Genomic DNA, 17,586 nt, shown 5'->3' with positions numbered 1-17,586 from the left:
CTCTCTCTCTCTCTCTCTCTCTCTCTCTCTCTCTCTCTCTCTCTCTCTCTCTCTCTCTCTCTCCCTTCCTTCCTCCCTACTTCCCTCCTGCCTCCTGTCTTAGTATCAGTTCCAAGACTGAAGAATGACAAGGACTAAGCAATTTTGGGGGGTTAAATGACCTGCCCAGGGACACACAGGTCATTCTAACAAAGACTAAAAAATGAATAAAAAGAACAGGTGGACAAAACTAACCAACATAACCAATATATATGACATATAGGAAATGGTCCACATTCATAGTCCCCCACCTTTACAATGACATGGGAGAAAGAAGTTATTCTGAAGGTATTTATCTTATGAGTGAAATTAATTATTCATTGACAGATTCTTTTTTGTGGTTTAATTTAGGCCAATTTAAAATCCTCATTTGAACTTACCCATCAGACTCCTAGTTCACCTTTTTCAGCTCATTAACCAGTATGGTTAATGCCATGGGAAAGTAAAATGATTTAAATATGAGCCTAAGAAAAGAAGGTAAAACAAAACATTAAAATGAAAGAGAAATCTTTTAATGCCTTTCAAAATCCAAATGTAAAGGATTTGGGGGATTATTTTTGTAACTTTGATCTTCTTCCCAGGAACTTTCTCCCTTTCCTCCAGTTAGTATAGCTAAATGAATATTGGCAGTAACTGAGTGTGAAAGGAGAGCTGTATTTGAAGTTAGAGGATCTGGGTTCAAATCCCAGCTCCATCATTTGCTACCTATTTACTCTTGGGTAAATCTTTAATCTCTGGATATCAGTTTCCCCATCTGTAAAATTTGGAGGTTGGATTAGATGGTCTCTAAGATTCCTTCCACTTAAGATGATGAGAGTTAACATTTGTCTAAGAGTTTATAGGTTTAAAAGTATTTTACACATATTATTATACTTTGTGTGCTAATATATGCATCCTTATTATACTTGATAGTTTAAAAAGTACTTTACATATGTCATTATGGTTTATGTACTAATATACATCATTATTACACTTGATAGTTTAAAAATCATTTATATATGTTATTATATTTATATATCATTTACATTATTATACTTTATAGGGTAAGTACTTTACATATATTGTTACACTTTATGTAGACATTATTATTATACTTTATAGTTTAAAAAATACTTCATCTATATTATTATACTTTACATATGAATGCATATTATTATCCTTGATGGTTTTAAAAAGTACTTTATATATATGATTATACTTTATATATTAGTAGATATTATTATACTATAGTTTTAAAAGTACTTTATGTAAATTATTCTACTTTATATATTAATACACATTATTGTCCTTGATAGTTTTAAAGTTCTTTACATATATGATTACACTTAATATATTAATAGACATTATTATGCTTGATAGTTTAAAAGTATTTTATGTATATATTATACCTTATATATGAATACATATTACATTTGATAGTTTAAAAAGTTCTTTACATATGTGATTATAACATATGTTAATTATCTTATTATTACACTTTGTAGTTTTAAAGTACTTTACATGTTATTACACTTTATATATTAAAAGATATTATTATATTATAGTTTAAAAAGTACTTTAGTAAATTATTATACTTTATAATTAATACACATAATTATTATGCTTGATAATTTAAGAAGTACTTTATATGATTACACTTTATTAATACACATTATTATTACACTTGATAGTTTAAAAAGTACTTTATCTCTATCATCCCATCTGATCTTCACAACAACTCTATAATGTAGGTTCAATTATTATTCTCCCTTTACAGATGAGGAAACTGAGGCAAATAGAAGTTGAATGACTTGCTCAGTTATTAAATGTCTGAGGCAAGATTTCAAATGACTTCAGGTGTAGTCAGTATTTTATCAACATTATGACATCAGACCTCTGAGTCTATTATCCTAATTGGGGGCTGTCCTAGAATTTTAGCGTGGGGACCAGAGGCTAAATTCTAGCTCTGTTACTACTTGGTGACTCTGGGCAAGGGCCTTTACTTCTCTCAGCCTCAGTTTCCTCAATTTTACAAGGAGGGAGTTGTATTAGGTAACCACAAAGGTTTCTTCTGGGCCTTATCAGTCAATAGCAAATAATCAACAAATATTTATTGTGTTGACCATGTGCCAGGCAGGCCCTATGCCAAGTGCTAGGGATAGGAAAAGATGTAAGCATATTTTAAAAAGCTGAAAATGGGGAGTAAAAATAGAAGGAGGAAGTATTTTGTGGTAGGAGCATGCTCAAGAGTCCAGGGTAGTGCAGCCTAGCAGGGAATGAAGAGATGGCAAGCTCCATATTTGAAGGTTCTGAGAGGGACCACCCAATCAGCGGGAATTGTCCTGGGGCAGAGGGTACTCCTGAGATGTGGGTTTGAGAGTTCCAGGCCTGAAGTGATCTATGGGATGAAGAGCTCTCTGGGACACCATTTTTTGATCTGATAAAACCACAGACTTGGGTTGGGTGTCTATATCCAAAGAGAATTGTGTTCCTGTAATCTTCCATTTTGTGATGGGGTTCGAGGCATCAATTCTAAAATTATCCTCTTGGGCTGCATGTGTGGTTCTAGTCAAGCAAGAAATCAGCCCAGCTCTGGCATGCTTCTGCGGTAGAGAGGACCGGTCGCATCTTCGTGTGTCAGTTGTCTTACTCGCCTGGTCATTTCCTTTAGCAAATTATTTTGATAATATTGAGTTAGTAGTTGGTTCTGTGTTGATTATTTGAACTCAATATCACTTCCTGTGAGCTGTCAGTTGGAATAAACCACATGATGCCAGACCCTGACGTTGGCAAAATGAGATGTAATGGAAAGGTATGACCTCAAAGATGGAGCCATAAGTAGGATGAGGTGACTACAGCTTTGTCTCATTGCAATGAAATTTAGAGGATGTACTCTGTCATTGAATAGAAACAGGTCAACCTGGTATCTAGTTAGCAAAAATAGGTTAAAAATAGGAAGCAATCAGATGATTCTTCTTCCTGCTTCTGGGACTGTACCAGATGAGCCCCTCTCCTCTTCAGTCTGGCCCTACACATCTTCCTCTCCATTGGAGTCCTTCCCAAACAGCATCAAGGTTTTGTAGGTGTTTTCTGTCACTAATTTTTGTGTCTTGAGGTTCCTAGGGTTGTGTTCTTAGACTCAGACTTATGAGTTTAGAGGCAGAAGAGATTTCAGAGACCATCTAGTCCAGGGTTCTTAACCTGGGGCTGATGGGCTTAAAAAAATTTATTAACTGCATTTCAAAATGATTCGTTTCTTTTGAAATCTTATGTATTTTATTTTAAGCATTTAGAAATGTGATTCTGAGAAGGGGTCTATAGACTTCACCACATTGCCCAAGGAATCTGGTCCCATGACGCAAGGAAGGTTAAGAATCTTTGATATTGTCCAACTCCCCCCATTTTATTGAAGGAAACTGAGGTCAGAGAAGGAGGGTTAGAAAACTTGTCTGAAGTCACATAGATATTAAGGGTAAGGTTGAAAGAATCTCCCCAAAGTTTTCCTTGTTTCCAGTGAATGTTTCTTTAAATATTGATTCAACTTGGGGAAGTATTCCAGTGGCTTAACCTAAGATATGGGTTGATTAGTTGGTTTTTCTGTTTGTTTTTGCCTCTATTGCCATAATCGTTATTTAGGACTCTGCTCAAAAGTTAGAGATGCCATTATCTGCTCCCACTCGGTGCTATGCTCTACTGTCAAGAGGGAAGGACTATGAACTTCCTTTCTAGTCCTATTTAATTATTGAGACATTTTCTAGATGTATAATCTATTTGATTATAGGACACCCACATAAGGGTTATAAAAAAAATACTGGTTTTGGAGTGAGAGGACAATTACTTCCCACCTCTGATATCTACTTGCTGGGTGACCTTGGGCATGTCTCTTACAACCTCTTTAAGACCCATTTTCTGTATCTCTAAAGTGAAAGGGTTGGATTAGATCATCTATAGATCATCACTGAGGCACAGACAGTTTGTGTTTGTACATCTAATATCAGGCACAGAAATTGGCACAGACACATTTAATAAATATTGGAGCTGGGATTCGAAACCAGGACCCTTGTGGATTTGGGTCCAGTTCTTTCCTCCTACATTAATTGAACTAAATCTCAACAAGCTAATAACCGAGTATGATTTCTTTCCTTTTATTTAGTGATCAAAATATATGAATAGTTTTATTTTTATTATAAAGATATTTTATTTTATCAATTATATGTAATAACAAATTTCCACATAAGTTTTCTGAAGTTATATAATTCAAATCCCCCCCCCAATCCCTTTCCTCCTCCCATCCCAGAGCTGGCAAGCAATTCAATCTGAGTTTTACATAGATCATATTGCAAAACATATTTCCATATTATTCATTTTTGTAAGAGAATAATCATATATAAAACCAAAATCCCCAAATAAAAGCCCGAATAAACTAAAGCAAAAGATTGTATGCTTTGATCTGCAGTCTGACTCAAATAGTTCTTTCTCTGGAGGTGGATAGCATTTTTGGTTGTAAGTCCCTCAGAATTACCCTGGATCGCTGTATTGCTGAGAGTAGCAAAGTCTTTCACAGTTGATCATTCCATAATATTGCTATTACTGTATACAATGTTCTCCAGGATCTGCTTATTTCACTCTGCATCAGTTCATGTAGGTCTTTCTGGTTCTTTCTGAAATCATCCTGTTCATCATTCCTTACAGCACAGTAGTATCCCATCACCATCAAGTACCTCAGTTTGTTTAGTCATTCCCCAACCGAGGGATATACCTTCAGTTTCCAATTTTTTGCCACCACAAAAAGAGCAGCTCTAAATATTTTTCAACAAGTAGGTCCTTTCCCCTTTTAATGGTCTCTTTTAGATATAGACCTAGTAGTGGTATTGCTGGATCAAAAGTTAGGTACTGTTTCATAGCCCTTTGAGCATAATTCCAAATTGCCCTCCAGAATGATCAGTTCACAACTCCACCAGCAATGCATTAGTGTCCCAATTTTGCCACATCCCCTCCAACATTTATCACTTTCTTTTACTTCCATATTGACCAATCTGATAGGCATGAGGTGGTACTTCACAGTTGTTTTAATTTGCATTTCTCTCTGATTTCTTTTGAAGTATCTATTTATTTACCTCTTTATTTTTTTTTTATGTTCTATCTCTATAGCAGCTGTATGATTCTGAGGAAGTATTAGCCCCTCAGTACTTGGCAGAAAGGTGTCATTGGTGGCTAGAGCACCGAGTATGGAGTTAGTAGGATTGAAGTTTGACTCTGGGATCATATACTTAACAGCTGTGGGAGCCTGAATGAGCCACTTATTTGCTACCCTCTGTTTCTATATCTGTAATATGGGGATGAAAATAGCTTCCTTATCACAGGGAGGTTGTGTGGGTCCAGTGAGAGAAAGTGCTTTGAAAACTTAAAATGCTTTATAAATTCTAGTTATCATCATCTTTGGGGAAGTTAGGTGACCCAGTGGATAGAGTGTGGACCTGGAGTCAGGAAGACTCCTCTTTGTGGGTTCAAATCCGGGCTTAGACACTTACTAGCTGAGTGACCCTGAGCAAATCATTTTACTCTGTTTGCCTCAGTTTCCTGATCTGTAAAATGATCTGGAGAAGGAAATGGCAAACTCTTCCATTATCTTTGCCAAGAAAATCCCAAATGGAGTCTTGAAGAAGCAAACACTACTGAGCAACAACTATTATCATCATTATCACTATCATTAATTATTAACTCTCAGTTTTAGGGGAGATGCCAACCTGCATTGTTAGGAAGAGTTTTCTCATCTGGGAAGTCCCTGTATCAGTGAAATAAAAAGGCCTGTCCTTCATCTGAATAAAACACAGAAATTTTTTAAATTCAGGGGTGGAAGAATCGGGGAGGAAGGTGCAGAGCAGAAATGACTTAAAAAAAACACCAAAACCTTAACTTCTGCTTTAGAATCTATACTGTGTATTGATTTCGAGGCAGAAAGGTATAGAAGTTAGGCAATGGGGGTTAAGTGACTTCCCTAGAGCCACCCAATTAGGAAGTATCTAAGGTCATATTTGAACCCAGGATCTCGGATCTCTGGGACTGATTCTCAATCCACTATGTCACTTAGCTGCCTCTGGAAATAAATTTTGAAGGAAGCTAAGCATATCTTTTGAAATGTGAAAAGGTTAGCATTCCTTCTTATTTTCATCTGAAATCCCTGCCCTCCCACCTTGTCTCCAGACCTTACCAGCTTACTTATAACTCAGAAAGAGAACTCAAGCCTCTGGGATGGAAGCCGGGGAAGCTCTGGTTTATGAAGGAAACCCGATCTCTGCCTTTGCTGAAGTGGCACTACCGTGAGCTACTGTAATTTCTGCCCAGGCGTCATTAATGCTGCTAAACTGCTTGATAGTTGTAGATAGGTGACCTTGAAAAGAACAGTGGAATGGGAGAAAGATAAGACTCCATGCATGAGCTACGGCAAGGGGGTTTCTGGTGATCTTCAAGATATCTTAAGTAAAGACAGCTTTGGGCCAGAAAGCCAGGAGCAGGGTGGAGAAAGGGAGACCACCCAGAATTTCAATAACCCCACACAATAAGAGTTTGGCTTTTGAAAATTCCTTGGCCGATGTCTAGGTTTTGGAACGATCTTTCTTGTTGAGAAAACCAGGCTGTTGTCTTTGAAATCCTGAAGACCTTGGTTTTTTGTGTTTTATTATTTTTTTTATAAAGAGGTCATCAGAGTTGGTCATGTGTGAAATGGGGAGATAGGGCCAGAGAGCAGCTATCCCCATCCTTCATGGGACATGGGGTGGTTGGTTACTGGGGGCAAGTCTCTGTAAAGTTACTGGCCCCCTGTTAGTGGAAAAATGGAAGAAAGTTTGGCTCTCTGCTGGGATATCCTAACTGGGGGATTTCTCTTGAAGCATTGTGACAGTCCATAATATCTAGAGCCTATTGGCTTCTTTGAGATTTGTTTGTTGCAGGCTGTCTCTGCTCTGAACCCCAGGCATGTCTCATATTCCAGAAACATTCATATCCTATGCTTGCACTCCCCATGTAGTTCAGTTGAGCCTCCCCTAACAATACTTAGCACCCCTACCTAAGACATGACTTTATTCCTCCCTCACACAGTCTCTGTTTCAGCCAAACTGAACTACTTACTGTTTCCAAAAAGGATATTCTCTGTCCGCTGGACCTTTGTCCAGCCTATCTCTTATAAATGAAATGTTCTTTCCTCACCTCTGCCTCTTGAAGTCTTTAGCCTTCTTCTTCAGGGTTCAGCTCAAGTGTAAGGACTTTCCTAATTCCATTCTTCAATTTATCCCTTAACCCCACTGCTGCTGGCCCCCTTTCTTTGCTCTGGGGTGAGATTTTAAACCACCTTGATTCCAAATACAGCATACCTTGTTTATTTATTCTCATCATGCCATTTGTGCATTTCTATGGTCTTTTCCTATCTATTCACTGTTCCCCTTACCCTAAACCCTCCCTTGTATCAAAGAAAAAAATGTAGCAAAACAACACTAACCTACTACATAGCATCCAAATGATAGTAATGATGCCATACCTACAATTTTCCTCCCTTTCACTCAAGGAGGTGTGTGACTTCCTCTAATATCTATGATCAAGTTCGTTCAACAATAATGTATCTGAATTCCGCTGCCTTTTTGCATGGCTTTTATTGCTATTTTGATATATTTTTGTATATGTAGCTTAGGAGCTAGCTAATAATATTATTGTGTAATAATGTTATATTATCATATTATGATCATCTTAGTTTTAATGTATTAGAATAATAGCTAATAATATCACTAACATGTATATGAGTAATTAGGTGGCATAATAGTTAGAGTGCTGGACTTGGAGTCAAGAAGACTCATTTTCCTGAGTTTGCATCTGGCCTCAGATACTTAGTAGCTGGATGAACCCGAGGAAATAATTTAACCCTGTTTACCTCAATTTCCTCAACTATAAAAATGAGCTAGAGGAAGAACTGGCAAACCATTCCAGTATCTTTGCCAAGAAAACCCCAGTCAGACACAACTGAAAAAGAATTGAACAACAACATTTATGTAGTGCTTTAGGATTTACAAAACATTTTTCAAATATTTCATCTTATTTTCAAAACAACCCTGAGAAATAGATGCTATTATTATTCCCAGATGAGGAAAGTGAGACAAACAGAGGTTAAGTGAGTTGCCCAGAGACACTTAGCTAGGAAGTGACTGAGGTTGGATTTGAACTAATGTCTTTCTAACTCTGAGTTGTTTCTCCATCCACATCAGTTGAGAAAAATCTTCCCATGTTTCTCTAAATTGCTCGTATCCATAATTTCTTATGGCACAGAGATACTATATTACATTGACTTACAATTTATTCAGCTGTTCCCCAACTAATGGTTTCCCAGTTTCCGCCCCCCCCCCAATCTTTTAGATTTCATTACATGTGGGACCTTCCTTTCCCTCTCCTGTTTTCTTATTTCCCCTCCCTTTTCCTTCTTTCCTTCAGCTTCTTTTGGAAGAAATGCATTGTAGTGGGATCACTGGGCACAAGATCATTGGGTCCAAGATTATGAACAATGTAATAATCACTCACCCAATTCCAAGTCGTTTTCTAAATAGTTGGATGAATGCCCAGCCCTGTCAACCATGGGTTTTTGCCCTCTTTCCACCCAATTCTCTTCCCTCTTTATGTATAATCATTACAATTAAATTTTTTTAAATTTAAATTTAAATTAAATTTATTAATGGCATATATCTAAAACCATCAACAAAAATCATCTGCAATGGGGATAAATTAGAAGCATTCCCAGTAAGATCAGGAGTGAAACAACTATGCCCATTGTCACCTCTATTATTTAACATTGTACTAGAAACACTAGCAGTAGCAATTAGAGAAGAAAAAGAAATTGAAGGCATTAAAATAGGCAATGAGGAGACTAAGCTATCACTCTTTGCGGATGATATGATGGTCTACTTAAAAAATCCTAGAGAATCAACTAAAAAGATAGTGGAAATAATCAACAACTTTAGCAAAGTTTCAGAATACAAAATAAGCACACATAAGTCATCAGCATTTCTATATATTTCCAACACATTGCAGCAGCAGGAGTTAGAGAGAGAAATTCCATTTAAAATCACCCTAGACAGTATAAAATACTTAGGAATCTATTTACCAAGACAAACACAGGAATTATACAAACACAACTACAAAACCCTTTCCACACAATTAAAACTAGATCTAAACAATTGGAAAAACTTTGATTGCTTATGGGTAGGATGAAGTAACATAGTAAAAATGACCATCCTACCCAAATTGATTTACTTATTTAGTGTTATACCTATCAAACTACCAAAAAAACTTTTTTATTGAATTAGAAAAAAACTATAACAAAGTTCATTTGGAAGAACAAAAGACCAAGAATATCAAGGGAAATAATGAAAAAAATATGAAGGAAGATGGCCTAGAAGTACCAGATCTTAAACTGTACTATAAAGCAGTAGTCATCAAAAACAATATGGTACTGGCAAAGAGACAAGGGAGGATCAGTAGAATAGTAAGGAACCTCAGCAAGACAGTCTATGATAAACCCAAAGAACTCAGCTTTTGGGACAAAACCCCACTATTTGACAAAAACTGCTGGGAAAATTGGAAAACAATATAGGAGAGATTGGTTCTAGATCAACATCTCACACCCTATACCAAAATAAATTCAGAATGGGTGAATGACTTGAATATAAAGAAGGAAACTATAAGTAAATTAGGTGAACACAGAATAGTATACTTGTCAGATCTCTGGGAAAGGAAAGATTTTAAAACCAAGCAAGAATTAGAAAAAATTACAAAAGGTAAAATAAATAATTCTGATTACATTAAACTAAAAAGTTTTTGCACAAACAAAAACAATGCTACCAAAATTAGAAGGGAAGCAATAAATTGGGGAAAAAATCTTTATAACAAAAATCTCAGACAAAGGTCTAATTACTCAAATATATAAGGAGCTAAATCAATTGTACAAAAAAATCAAGCCACTCCCCAATTGATAAATGGGCAAGGGACATGAATAGGCAAGTTTTAGATAAAGAAATCAAAACTATCAACAAACACATGAAAAAGTTTTCTAAATCTCTAATAATTAGAGAAATGCAAATCAAAACACCTCTGAGGTACCACCTCACACCTAGCAAATTAGCTAATATAACAGCAAAGGAAAGTGGTGAATGTTGGAGGGGATATGGCAAAATTGGAACATTAATGCATTGCTAGTGGAGTTGTGAACTGATTCAACCATTCTTGATGGCGATTTGGAATTATGCCCAAAGGGCTTTAAAAGACTATCTGCCTTTTGATCCAGCCATAACACTACTTGGTTTTACCCCAAAGAGACAATAAGGAAAAAGACTTGTACAAAAATATTTATAGCTGTGCTCTTTGTGGTGGCAAAAAATTGGAAAACGAGGGAATGTCCTTTGATTGGGGAATGGCTGAACAAATTGTGGTATCTGTTGGTGATGGAATACTATTGTGCTCAAAGGAATAATGAACTGGAGGAATTCCATGTGAACTGGACCAACCTCCAGGAATTGATGCAGAGTGAAAGGAACAGATTCAGGAGAACATTGTATACAGAGATGGATACACTGTGGTAAAATTGAACATAACGGACTTCTCTACTAGCAGAAATGCAAGGACCCAGAGCAAGGCTGAGGGACTTATGAGAAAGAAAACTAGCCACAGTCAGAGGAAGAACTGTGGGAGGAGAAACACAGAAGAAAAATCAACTGCTTGAACACATGGGCTGATGGGGATATCATTGGGGATGTAGATGCTAAACGATAACTCTACTCCAACTATCAATAATATGGAATTAGGTCTTAATCAATAATACATGTAAAACCCAGTGCAATTGTGCATCAGCTATTGGGGGTGGTGGTGGGGCTTGGGGGAGAGGGAAAGAACATGAAACATGTAACTATGGGGAAATATTCAAAATTAAAAAAATTAAATTTATTAAAATTAGTTTATTATATCATATTACATTATATTATTTAAAAAATCCTTATCCTACATCTTAGTAACAACAATGCATATTGGTTCCAAGGCAGAAGAGTGGTCAGGGCTAGGCAATGGAGGTTAAGTGACTCACCCAGGGTCACATAGCTAGGAAGTGTCTGAGGCCAGATTTAAAACCAGGACCTCTCATCTCTAGACCTGGATTTCTCTACACTGAACCACCTAGTTGTCCCCTGTCATATATATTTGAATGCAGCCCCAACCTTTCCAAAGTTGTGTTTTTAAGCCTCTTCCTCCATGTTTCATGCAAAGCTCTTGGGCAACAAAGGTTGCTTTTTGAAAGACAGGCTCAGCAATTAAACCTGATAAACTTCTCCCTGTCTAAGTTGCTGGCACAAATGTGCTCACAGCATCGAGGGAGCCAGTATTAATAGGGCCTAATTAATGGGGACTAATTTGGTGTTACAATGGAAACAGGGTAGCTGTGTGTATTCTAACTCTAGTAAAATGTGAATTGGTCTCCAATGGAGTTTGCAATTTAGACCCAATTAATTGAAGCATGCGAGCTCCTGGAAGACTTGCCGATATTGGGCGAGCTCTCTAATTGGTGTGCCCTCTGCCCTCTGACACGGTCACTCTGGGGGTTTCAAGAGGCTGCCGATTTCAGCCAGTGTCCAGAACAGGGCCAATGGAGAGCTTTGCCTCCCCAGATCAGACAGGGAAGACTTGGGCTGTCAAGATGAACACTGGCACGTACTTACCTAATACACTGGCTTCCTTTAGCTTCAAAGCGCTTTGCCAATCCATCATTCCAGAGCATTTCCCAAGTGCCTTCTGGGTACTGAGGTGAGCTGAGCTGTCCTAATCTTTGGTGCTGAGTCAGTCTGTGGCTGTCTTGCTCATGAGATAATTGGCCATTGGGTAATTGTTTGGGTTTGCCTGGTCAAACCAAGCCAAGCCAAACAACCACTTGATGGTTGGCCATAGTTCTGTGTTTGAGAAGCCACATCCAAATTGTGACAAGTGAACTGGTCCGTGGAGCTGGGCTCCTGTCTAGCTTGTTTGGCCATGACAGCATTAATCCTGAAGAATGTGAACATTAGCCAGAGCGGCTAAGGCATGAAAACTTGCAAAGAATCGGAGGAGCACAGATTTAGAGCTGGAAGGAATCTTCGTGATCCAGCTCCTTTATTTTGTTGATAAGGAAACCAAAGACCAGAGAGATGAAGGGATTTATTTGTAATATAGCTAAGATCATAAAGCATTGACCTAGAGTTGGAATTTAATCCAGTTTAATCCTCATTTTTCAGAGGGAAGTGAATTTCGCTGGAACACAGCTACTATCTCCCATAGGATTTGAAATCTTGGTCTTCCTAATCTCCCAAGTTCAGTTGTCTATTCACTACACCATTATGCCTCTCATTGGAGAGGATCAGTTCATTTGTGGGGCTCGATACAAATAATAGCTGACTGTTAAATAACAATTTAAAAATTACAAAATGCTTTACATATATTATCTCATTTGAACCTTACAACAACCTCAGGAGGTAAGTACTAGGGTTATTATCAGCCCCATTTTACACATGGGAAAACTGAGTCCATAACTAATTAGTCTGAGATGACATTCAAATTCAGAACTTCCTTACTCCCAGGCTAACATTCTATCCACAATTCTATACTACCTAAAGCAATGGTATTCATATGCTTGAAGTTCATGGGCAAGTCACTTAACCATTCTCTGCCTCAATTTCCTTCTCAAGAACAAGGAGATAAGAAAAGCATCTAGATAAAAAATCTAGATAAAAGGCAGCTAGATAGCACAGTGGACAGAATACCAAGCCTGAAGTCAGGAGGACCTGGCTCAAATATAGCCTTAGATACTTCCTAGCTGTGTGCCCCTGGCTGAGTCACCCCCCAGTTGCCTAGGAGCTGAAACTTAGTATTGATTCTAAGACAGAAGGTGAGGATTTTAAAAAAAGAATTGGTACTAAAAAAGAAAGGTGAGGGTTTAAAAAAAGAAAAATAATTGGTCCTAAATAAAATGTAAGGGTTAAAAAAAAAAAAAAAAAAACCTTCCAGGGTTGCTAGGTGATTGCATGAACAGTGTTGGTCCTGGAGTGTCAGGAAGACTCATTTTTTTTAATTCAAATCTGGCCTCAGATACTAGCTGGGTGATCTTGAGTAAGTCACTTCAGCCTGTTTGCCTCGGTTTTCCCGTCTGTAAAGTGAGCTGGGGAAGGAAATGGCAAATCACTCCAGTGTCTTTGCTAAGAAAACCACCAGTGGGGTCATGAAGAGTCACCCATGACTGAAAATGACTGAACAGCAAAAACAAATAATAGCAACCAATTCCCAGGGTTGTTGTAAGCATCAAAGGATATAATATTTGTGGAGCACATTGGAAACCTTCACAAGCTATACAGAAAGCTTGTTGAATGAATAATTGTGGTGCTGATGTCACAAGATTATCATGCAGAATTGACATAAAAATCTCACACAAATGCCAGCTATTATTAATGGTCCTGATTGAACAATAATGATACACACTTCTTTTAGACTTTCCAAGACTGAACATTCACCAGAAGTTTCTGGTTAACACTGACATTAGACAGTATTTAGAATTTAACCATAACACATGCATATTCAGTTAATCTATTTTTCTTTGAAAAAAATTCTTGACAGGCAATTCAAATAAAAAAAAATTAGTTCCCAGATGAAACTATTACCTTTCAAACTGGTATAACTTCAAGTAAATCTCTTAGTTCATCAATCAAGGAAGCAGAACTCCAAATGAAGTGAAAACAGGAATTCATTTTTTTTTAAAGGTATTCTATTTTCCCAGTTACATGAAATAGCAATTTCCACATATGTTTTCTGAAGTTATAAGATCCAAATTGTCTCCCTCTCTCCATTCCCCTCCTCCTCCTAGAGATAAGCAAACTGATCTGGGTTATATGTGTATTATCATGCAAAACATACTTCTCTATTGTTCATTATTGTAAGAGAATATTTATATAAAACCCGACCCCCCCCCCAAATAAGAAACCAAATAAACTAAATTTAAAAAATGTATGCTTTGATCTTTATCCCAATTCCAACAGCTCTTTCTCTGGAGGTGGAGAGCACTAAGACTTTCACAGTTGGTCATTCCACAATGTTTCAGTTACTGTGTACAGTGTTCTGGTTCTGCTTATTTCACTCTGCATCAGTTCATGTAGTTCTTTCCAACACTTTCTGAAATCATCCTGTTCAACAGTCCTTATAGCACAAAAGTACTCCATCACCATCATATACTACAACTTGCTCAGTCATTCCCTAATTATTGGACATCCTCTCAATTTCCAATTTTTTGCCATCACAAACAGAGCAATTATAAATATTTTTGTTCAAATAGGTCCTTTCCCCCTTTTTATGATCTCTTTGAGATACAGACCTAGTAGTGGCATTACAAGATCAAAGAGTATGCACAATTGCCCTTTGGGCATATTTCCAAATTGCCCTCTAGAATGATTAGATCAGTTCAAAGTGACCAGAAATTTAACCAGAATGTCACTTCAGAAGTGACAAGGTCCAGTGATCAGAGCTGTGGATTTAGAGTCAGGAGACCTGAAACAATTCTAACACTTGGCAGGTGGTTTGCCAGGGTTTAGTAACTTAAACTCTTTAAGCCTTAGTTTCCTCATCTGTAAAATGGGAATAATATTTGTTGAATGAGTCTCATCTAATTGTTGTGGGGAAGGTGTTCTCTGAACACTAATGGACTATAATAATGCAAGTTGTTTTCTCAGAAATATCCTTCTTTCTGACCTATTGTGGATATATTGACATTACACGTAGGAAAATAAAGTTAGATTGTATAGAAAGGACAACAAATATATTTGAGCCATGGGAGTCTCAGCAGAGAAAGGTGTTCAATAGAACAGGTGCTATTTTTTGAAGGAAAGAAAAAGGGTTAATATTTAAAATGAAGCTCCCTCTCTGTATTTGCTAAACTGTCTCTTCTGTTGGATAGTCACTTTCTGTGTCAAAATTCACCTTCTCTATTTGGCCAGACCCTAGTGAGATCCATTTTTTCATGCTTCAACCAAAGCATTTCTCCTTATTCCCACTAGCATGGATTTCTACTGAAATCTATTCCTATGGGCTGGATTAGAAAGTAGATCATTCTTCTTCTGACCCTGAGTGCTTTAATACAGTAAGGAAATAATAACAACAGTAATAACAGTTGCCATTTATATAGAACTTTTAAAAATTTAAAGCATTATCTCATTTTATTCTAACAATAACTCTCCATTTTACAGTTGAAGGAAATGAAGTTGATCAAAGTTAAGTGACTTTCCCAGGGACATATAGTTATTAAGCATGTGAGGTCAAATTTGAACTCAGGCCTTCATGATTATAAGTCCAAGATTCTAGCTGTTATGCCTCCTCACTGCCAGAAAGGCATAGACATAAGTATAACAATTAAAGCTGAAAGGGAATACAGAAGTCAAGTCTAACACTCAATTTAAGATGCTAAATAACTTCTCTTTTTCTCAATAAGTCAAGCCTCAAAAAGCATTTATTAAGTGTCTGATGTATACAAGGAACTGTGCTAAGTTCCTTTCTCTACTCTTAAAGCCATGACTAGTTCGCACCATTTAAATCTCTTTTTTAGACTACAGCTATAGCCTTCTAATTGTCTTCTTAGCTTCCAGTCTCTCCCCTCTCCAATCTGCCTTCTTTCTTATATTCCTGACCCAAGTCTGACCATATTTCTTCCTTGCTCAAATTCATGGACCCTAGCTGGGTGGCACAGTGGATAGAGTGCCAGTCCTCAAGTAAGGAAGACTGAGTTCAAATCTAGCCTCAGATACTTCCTAAAAGTGTGACCCTGGGCAAGTCACTTAACTGTGTTTTCTTCAGTATCCCCATCTGTCAAATGAGCTGGAGAAGAAAATGGCAAACTACTCTAGTATTTTTTGCCAAGAAAACCATGAACTCAGTGGGTTCATGAAGAGTTAGACATGACTGAAGTGACAAAACAACAACAAGTTTAAGACTAGATGGAGGTCAATTTTTATCTTTCCTTTACATATGGACATGTATGTAGTCGTTTGGATGAACAAAAGCAGATGCACAGAGTTGTTTGCAAAGTTTCTCCCCCAATTAGACAATGAGCTGCTCAAAAATGGAGATGTCTTTTGGTTTTCTTTGTATTTCCAGTCCTTAGCACCCAGTAAGTGCATAATAAATGCTTCTTGATCAACTGAAATGAAACCAGAATCCTTTCTCCAGACACTGTGACAAGTAGCCAAGGAAAGAACAGTTGGGGCTAATGAGAGGAGGTGTCTCCTCCTGCCACCAGTACCAAAGAAGATTTTACCAACAGCCAGAAATCCTAAAGCAGAGCCATCACCAGTTCAGCCAAGATGGGTCCAGTCTACTCATCCTTGGATCCATGGTGTGTAGTCAGTTCCTTCTAGAGGGATCTTGCCCTCCCTCCCCTCTGTTTTTGATTCTCTTTTCCTGCCCCTCTGACCTTGGGAAACTCTAGAAAGTCCTGTATCCTCTGGATCAATTGGCTTTGGGAAAGAGTTGCAGGGAGAGGAGACAACGTAGCCTCAGCCATGGGGATCCATAAGAGCATCCTTCCCCCAGCCAGAGACCAGTGGGTGATATCTACATGAGGTAGAAGTATGGTTTCAATTCAGGCCTGGCAACAGCGGCCAACCTGCCACGTTGCCAGCACATATTTCTGTCTTTTAAGTCTCACACTGATTCGAGAGTTTGTAGACAACTTTGTACCTTGGGTCTCGGCCAGGCGTACTGCAGAAACAGCTCTTTTGGCTTGCGCGTTTTCAGCCTCCCCCTTGTGCCCCCTGAGTAAGAGAATAGTGGTGGTTTTCCAAGCAATGCTTTGTCCCCCATGTGCCCTCCCCAAACCCCAACCCCAACCCCAAACAAGCTTGTGTAGGAGCATCTGGGGACTAGTGCCTTCCTTTGCTGCTTTGGCCAGTCACACTCTCCCCACATCTTGATGGTCTCCCTTCTTATGTGCTGGGAACCCAAGAATCCTGAAGATTCACACTGCCCCATTTATCATCCCCAGCAAGAGGTCTTTAGATGAGCAGTAGCTGGCACAACTAGAACAGAGAAGCCTTGAAACTGTCATTCTTCTGAGAGGGGGCCATTTGTTTTTGCCCCCATCCTATTGGATAGGTATGGTGGAAAGTGTACTGGAGAGGCCATTGGAAAAATGCGGTGTCTGAGTCCTTTTCATTGAGGGAACTGGGACAAATCATGTTGTAGAGGAAAGTGTGGCAGCCTGGTGTGAGTCCTAGCCTTGACACTGACTTAGGATATGATCTTGACCAATTATTTTACTTCTATCATCCTCAACTTCTTTAGTGGCAAATAATACTCCAACGAATCTGTGATAAAGAGATAACAAGGGAGAAAAGGAAAGGAGAAACAAGGATGGACAGAGATAGAAACAGGGAATGAGAGAGGGAGGGAGAAAATGAGAGAACCAGAAATAAAGAGCATATATGTGTGTGTGTGTATGTGTGTGTGTGTGTTTTGTTTCTAGTTCTATATATGTGGGGG

This window comes from Gracilinanus agilis, chromosome 5 (genome assembly GCF_016433145.1).
Source record: "Gracilinanus agilis isolate LMUSP501 chromosome 5, AgileGrace, whole genome shotgun sequence".
In the NCBI taxonomy this organism is placed as follows: domain Eukaryota; kingdom Metazoa; phylum Chordata; class Mammalia; order Didelphimorphia; family Didelphidae; genus Gracilinanus; species Gracilinanus agilis.
This window is presented reverse-complemented; position numbering follows the sequence as displayed.